A 7,590-nucleotide genomic window follows, 5' to 3' on the forward strand; every position below is an offset into this window, starting at 1 on the left:
AAAAAAAAAAAAAAAAAAAAAAAAAAAAAAAGCATAGAGTAAACACTGGCTTTCCAAAGTATAAGAGGGAGAATAATTTGAGCAAATTAAATATATCCAACTCAATAATTCTCTGGGTTAGCATGACAGGATTAAAATAGAACTATTGTGGAAGAAAAAAATCTTTCCAAAATGCAAGAACCCTGGTCATTTTAGTATAGCCTCCAAATCTAAGTTTAGCTTCCTTCTCGCAGAATTCTGAGCCAAAGGAAATGAAAATACTTTTTCTCCTCATATACACGTATGAGCTGATCAAAATATATGGTGAATGTCTAAATTTATAAATGGTCTCAGTAAATACCCCATCTTTTTTCAGAAGCACTTTGCCTATCATTCTTGCCTCTTTCTGCAGGATTCGCAGTCTGTAAATGGGATGCTCTGTGGTCCACATCACTGACATGATTCACAAGCCATACAGTATCCAGTCCTTGTCATCTCACAAGCTCATTACTCACCAGGCCTCTTGGTACTGCTCTCCATCCACACTGGAGAGTGGCTTCTGCTCACTTAGGACAGACTGGCTTCTTTCACCTGCAATGATCCCCTCTCAAATAGAAGCTCCTCACTCTTAGCCTGATTAATTTCTTTCCATCTTTCAAGGCTCTGCTTAAATGTCTCACTATGGCTTATTTTATATATCAGCTTAGCTACACCAAGGGATGCCTAGATATCTGATAATGCATTATATCTCCAGAAGAGATTAGCATTTGAATCGGTGGCCTGAGGAAGAAGATTGCCTTTATCAGTGTGGGAGGGCCTCACCCAATCTAAGTGCTCAGGCTGAACAAGAAGAAGAAGAAGTGTGAATTCACTGAGCAGTGATATCCCTCTTCCGCCCTGGGACATCAGCTGTTCTGATTCTTGGGGCTTGAATTGAATTGTCACTGGGTTACCTGCTTCCCCACCTGTGGGGAGCAGATCGTGAGACTTCTCAGTCTCCATATTCACAAGAGTTAATTCCTATAATAAATCTACAGATACATGTGCCTCTATGTATGCACACACACTTGCAGTTTCTCAAGTGACCTATCTAATATATGTTCCTTCTTGAGAATTGACTTCTTAGAGCAGATCTCTCATAGCCTGTAGTACTCAGGGTTCTCCAGAGGAGCAAAACAAATAGATCTGAATAAGAGGGATGAATTATGCAGCCCAAAGCTGAAAGTCTAGAAGCTTCCCAGAGGGTCCCTGATATGAGTCCAAATTCAAATTATGCAGAAACTGGTGTCTGATGTCTATGGATGATGCTGGCAGAAAAGCACATCTGGTCAAAAAGAATGGAGCCTACTAGATATGGCTGGCTTCCTCCTTTTTCCATTTTTGCTTCATCCGGGGCCCCAGCCTATGGGATGGTGCTGCTCACATTGAGGGTCAGTCTCCCTGCTCATTTTGTTGACCCACATGCCAATGGTCTCTGCAAACACACTCACAGATGCACCCAGAAGTGTGCTTTCATAATTAATTGTCTATGTGACAATTTGAATTTCTTTGCCTATACTTAAGCATGTTCTTTGGGCTAACACGTGGTCTGTTTTGGAGAATGTCCCATGTGGAGCTGAGAAGAATGTGTATTCTGATGCTGTAAGGTGGAACACTCTGTAGATACCCACTAACTCCATTTGTTCACCAGTTTGGTTCAGTTCTGATATTTCTTTGTTGATATTTTGGTCTAGTTGATCTATTTATGACAGTGGGGTGTTGAGGTTCCTCATTATAATTTTATTAGTGCTTATTTGGTTTTTCATGTACATTAGTATTTGTTTTACATAGTTATACACATATATATGTGATTGTTATCTCTTCCTCTTGGATTGTTCCCTTTATATGGATGTAGTGACCTTTGTCTCTCTTAATCAGTCTTGGCTTGAAATCCACTTTGTCTGCAAATAGTATAGCTACCCCTGCTTTTTTTGGGTTCCTAACACATGCAGTATTATTTTCCATTCTTTGACTTCAGTCTGTGAATTTCTTTTTGAGTTAAATGTATTTCCTGTATGCAGTAAATTGTGGGATCTTATTTCTTGACCCATTCTGCTAGTCTGTTTCTCTTGATTGGTGAGTTGAAACCATTTACACTGATAGTGATAACTGAAATGCAATGGCTTATCCTTGTCATATTATTTTCCTGCTGTTGGTTCCCTGTCTTTCCCCTCTGTTTAACTGCTTGCCTGCCTGATGGCTTCTTTCTCTTGGTATTATTAGACTTGTGGTTTATTATCTTTTTCTAAAATATCCATCATGGCAGTTTGTAGAGTGGGTTTAGTGGTCATGAATTTATTCAGTTCTTTGTCATGGAAGCATCTTATTTCTCCACTGAATTTGAAAGATAGTTTTGCAGGATACATCAATGTGGGTTGGAGGTTGTTTCTCTCAGAACCTGAAATACTTCACTCAACGCTCTCCTTGACTTAAAGGCTTGTGTTGAGAAGCCTGTGGTGTTTCCCTTTTTTAAACAGGGTGAAAATGGAAACAGTTTGTTTATAAATAAGGGGAAGTGGGATTGAAGGGACGGATGGGGAGGGGATTGGGGAAAACAAGAAGAATCAAGATTATATCACGTACTGGTACAAATTCTCTAAAGTCAGAGGAATGGTGTGAAGATGGAAGTGTGGACAGACCAGAGCAGGTCTGCGCACCTGGGCCAGGAGCAGAGATCTGGAGAAACAGAGGGAAGCTGTGGGTTCAGTTCTCGCCCTACCCCAGCTCATTGACCTTATCAGAAATCTCTTTCTGGGGCTCCTCCCGCCTCTCCATATTCAAACTCCCAAGAGACCAGAAGCCCCAGTGAAAGCAGCAAGTTTTCTTTCCCAAGGAGCTGAGACCCAGCCCATCCTTGTTCCTGCTGTTCCTCCTCATTACCACACAGTGGCAGCAGAGAAGGTAACTTCCTTGCCATGGACAGGGAAGGGCCCAAAGAATGCTGCAGGAACCACAGAAGTTTCTAGAGTGAGGAGGATGCTTGATAGCTGGGGCTGGGACCATATGTGGTTGCCATCACACACCTGTCTGGTAACCGGGAGGAAGCGGCTCCCATCATGGACTCAGTGGACAAAGACTCAGCCAGCCCTCTATATTCCTGGGCTTCTCACAGCATGGCCGCATCCAGGCTTCTACGTGGTGGCCAGAGCAGCAGAACAGTGTCCCAGTTAACAGAGCTCACAGCAGTGCCTCTCTTCGCCTGGGCTCACCATCCTTGCAGTGACATCTTGGCGGCTTCTTGATGGAAGCCCTCACACACAGGCCTGCCAAGAGGTGAGCAGGGAAGACATGAAGAAGCCCCTTACAATGGAGGACTGTGGGATAAAGTCATGGCTGTGCTGGACAAGCCCCACCCTCACCTGGTCCCCACATTCTCCTGCACCCTCTGAGGAGACAGTGTAGTCTGGGTGCTCCAAGGTGCCTGGCCCTCCTTGTCTCCAGGGCAGCCTCCTTAGGGCAGCAGGACACAAGTCAGGTGGGTTCCCCTCCTGATGCTCCTCCATCTTCCTCAGTCTTGTGTCTGAGATGCCCCTTAGGCTCATAGGTGAAAGCGTAGCCCAGACAGCAGTGGCCCTGGGAGGAGGTAGAGCCTTCAGGAGGTAGGGCTGAGCCAGAGGAAGTGAAGTGAGGTCACAGGAGGTGTGGCTTGACAGGGATAAGGGGACCTGGCTTCTTCCTGTCTTTCTGCTTCTCAACTGCTATGAGATGAGGGGTTTCCTCCTCTAACATTCCTGCCATGATGTGCTGTCCTGCTCCAAGTCCACAGTGACCCTGGATGGAAACTTCTGCTGATGAATCTCAAGTGTCCTGCCAGAACCTGGAAAGTTACTTACACAGCCACTGTGGTGCCACCACTGTCTTTCCTGTTGCAGTGCCCCAGTCTGTCTTCTTCAGTAGATGACAGTATGACTGAGAGCTCAAGAGCTCCAGACTCAAATCCCAGTTCTGCCCTGTTCTGGCTGTGGAAATCTGGTACTTCACTTCGTCCCTCCATCATTCATGCTCCTGGTACATAAAATCCCAGTGATCCTGGCAGCAGGAAGAGGAAGAGCAGCATTGGGCACAGAGCACTCTCAGAGGATCATGTGTGTCACTATGCTGAAGCTCTGCTGACTGTGCTGGCCACACAGCAGTGCTGTCCCACGTGTTATCACTGAAACAAAGGCTGCCTCATTTAATCTCCTAGGGAGTCTCCATGTTCTTCAATCCTTTTTCCTTCTCTTGTTCTCATCTGAAGAAGCCCTCAGCATTGGTGACCCCAGTGTCTGCACCAATATCCTGGCCCTGAGTGTCTCCAACATCTTTGCCATGAATAAATCTGCTCTACAGTGCTGATGGTGCGTGGGAAAAGACAGGCTGAGTTTGAGAAAAGTCTTGGAAGCAGACTCTCTTTGACTGGGGCCAACTGTGTCATGGATAACAAAGGAGAAGATGGGGAGGCCACAGGATCTTACTTCTGTGACTCAGAGACTTGGACCAGGTCCACTCAGCCTGATGCAAACCCTGGTCCTCAGTGCTCAGCTGTGCTGACTTCAGGCCAGCACACTCCATAGCTGGAACTGGGATGATGTGGAAACACCATCACACACCTGTCTGGAACCAGACTGGGGTGGCTCCCACTATGAACTCAGTGGACTGAGGCTCAGTGAGGCCTCTGCATATTTCTGGTCTCCTCAGAGTGCGGCCACATCCAGGCTTCTACATGGTGGCCAGGGTAGCAGCACAATTTCCCAGTCCACAGAACAGGCAGCACACTGACTCTTTTCACCTGGGTTTGCTATCCTTCCAGCAACATCTCAGCAGCTTCTTGGTGGAAGCCCTCAAACACAGGACTGCCAACAGGGAAAAGGGAGAAGCTTCTCACCACGGGGGATGCAGCTTCCTCCTGCATGGCTAACCCCCCATGAGTAGGACATCCACATTCATAATGTTGCTTCTCATCAATATGCACCAAAAATACAAGGAGATGTGTGAAACAGATGCTCATTTGGAAACATATAGATGTTACTGTTGGCTGTGGTCCACCCTCCTTTGTAGTAGACCCCACAGCAGCTCCTCCTGTCCATCTGAGACTCTTCACTCTGACCACAACTCCTCCTTCCCTCTCCCTTTCTCTCCTCCCTCAATCTGTTGTAATTCTGATCAGCTTTACTTTATAGGTCATTTTTTTTCCTATTCTCTAGTAGCTTTTAATATTCTGTTCTTGTGATGAATTTCTGGGATCTTGATAATTATATGCCTTGGTGTATTTTAGTCATGGCTAATTGGAGTTCTGTAGGTCTCACTTGTTTGTGTGTCAAATTCTTTTTACATGTTTGGGAAGTTTCCTGCCATTACTTCCTTGAACAGACTTTTTATGGCATTTTCACTATCTCCAACTTTCTCATTGACGCCTATCAATTTTATTTTGTTCTTCTTTGCATCATCTTGCAATTGTTGGATTGATTTTTCATGGTCCCTTGCTATTTTAAGGATATATTTCTTTTCATGGCTGTTAACTGCATTCCTGTCTTCTAGGTAAGAAATTCTGTCCTCAGCTTTGTTCAATCTGTTGTGTATACTTTCAGTGGAATTTTTAATCTCCTGTATGTCTGTTTGAATCTGTTTCATGAATTTCTTTCTTTCCTCTGTTGAGCATTCATGGTTTCCATCACTTTCCTAAACTCTTTTGTGTATTTTTTAGTCTGTATCTACTCTAGATTCACTGAGCATGTGTTTCATTTTGATCAACACTTTTTTTACCTGAGAGATTATTTTCTCTATAACCTCATGCATCTGTTTTCTTACTTCTGCTTCTATCCTTTCATAACATTCAGGTGGGTGACTTCTGATTTCCTCTATCTTATCTTCTAACTTGTCCTAGGATTGCATTTTGCTTCTGTGTCTTGTAATTTTTTATTTTATTTTCTATGTTGATGCTTATAAATTTCTTATGGCAGATAGCTTTATCACTACTATGATGTTTCCTGAGGAAATGTCTATTTCTCAGAGATGTTTTCTGGGTGTATATGGTTCTTGGTATTATCTGACCATAGTGCAATGAAATTGGAAATCAGTGGCTAAAGAAACCACAAAAACTGCATAAACACATAAAAATTAAATAACGCCCTCTGGAACAACCAATGGGCGCAGATGAAATTAAAGAAGAAATTAACAGAGACAAGGGAAAAAAAATGAGAACCAAGACCTGTCATGTAAAGGTACAAGATCCCAATAATGAATGTAACTGTACTGTATACCTAAAAATGTACCAATAAACTCAATAAAAAGAAAAAAAAGAAGAAATTAAATGGTATCTGCAATTAAATGATAAAGCCAATACAACATACTGGAACTGATGAGATGCAATGATAACAGTCCTAAGAGGAAAATTTATAGCAGTAAATTCTCAGATCAAAAAAACAGACTGAGTTCAAATAAAAACTTAATGTGGAACTTCAGACATCTAGAAAAAGAACAAGTCAAACCCAAGGCTCCATATGAAGGAGGAAATTATAAAGATCAGAGCAGAAAATAATACAACTAGAAAATGATAGAAAGTATCAGTGAATTAGAGTTGGTTCTTTGAAAAATTAAATAAAATTGGTAAAATCTTAGTCACTGCTATCAGAAAAGGAAATAAAAGACTAATTCATGCAATTAGGAATGAAAAGGGTAAACTCATAGTGGATCCTATAGAAATCCAAAAGATCATTAAGACATACTTCAAGAATGTGTACTGTAATAAGGTGAAAAGTACAGAAGAAATGGAAAAATTCCTAGATACACATAAATTTCCTAGGTACACATAAATTACCAAAGCTGAATCAAGGAGATACAAACATTCTAAATAACCCAATATCATTCAATGAAATTTAAAGTGTAATTAAAAACTGACCAACAAGAAAAGCTCAGGTCCTGAAGATTTTACTGCTGAATTCTACAAGAAATTTAGAGGAGATCTAATGCTATTACTTCTCAAGCTCTTCAAAGAAATTGAAAGGGAAGCAATATTCCCTGGAAGTCATTCTTGGAAGTGTTACCCTGATACCAAAACTAAAGAAAAACCCAGCCAAAAAAGAGAACTGCAGGCCAATCTCTCTAATGAACATAAATACAATAATCCTCAATAAGATACTGGCAAACAGAATGCAGCAAATCATCAAAGATATTATACACCATGACCAAACAGGATTCATCCCAGGGATGCAGGGATGGTTAAACATACACAACTCAATAAATATAATATATCAACAGAGCCAAAGACTAAATCACATGATCACCTCTATAGATGCGCAGAAAGCATTTGACAAAGTCCAACACCCATTTATGACATACAAAAAAACTACAGAAAATTGGAATAGATGGTTTTTATCTCAATCTGACAAAAGCCATCTATGACAAACCAACAGCCAATGTTGAGGAACAAAGGAGAATTAAGGCCTAATTGGACTCCTCTGTGAGCACAAAGGAGAAAGGCTGCACTCAAGGATGATTTTATATTAGGGAAACATTAAGACAGATGAAGTTATTTACCAAATGAGGTTATTTACCAGAGAATGTATGAATGATACTGGAAACCAGATGAATCTT

Source organism: Fukomys damarensis, unplaced genomic scaffold (assembly GCF_012274545.1).
Source record: "Fukomys damarensis isolate Sample0158 unplaced genomic scaffold, DMR_v1.0_HiC HiC_scaffold_19, whole genome shotgun sequence".
In the NCBI taxonomy this organism is placed as follows: domain Eukaryota; kingdom Metazoa; phylum Chordata; class Mammalia; order Rodentia; family Bathyergidae; genus Fukomys; species Fukomys damarensis.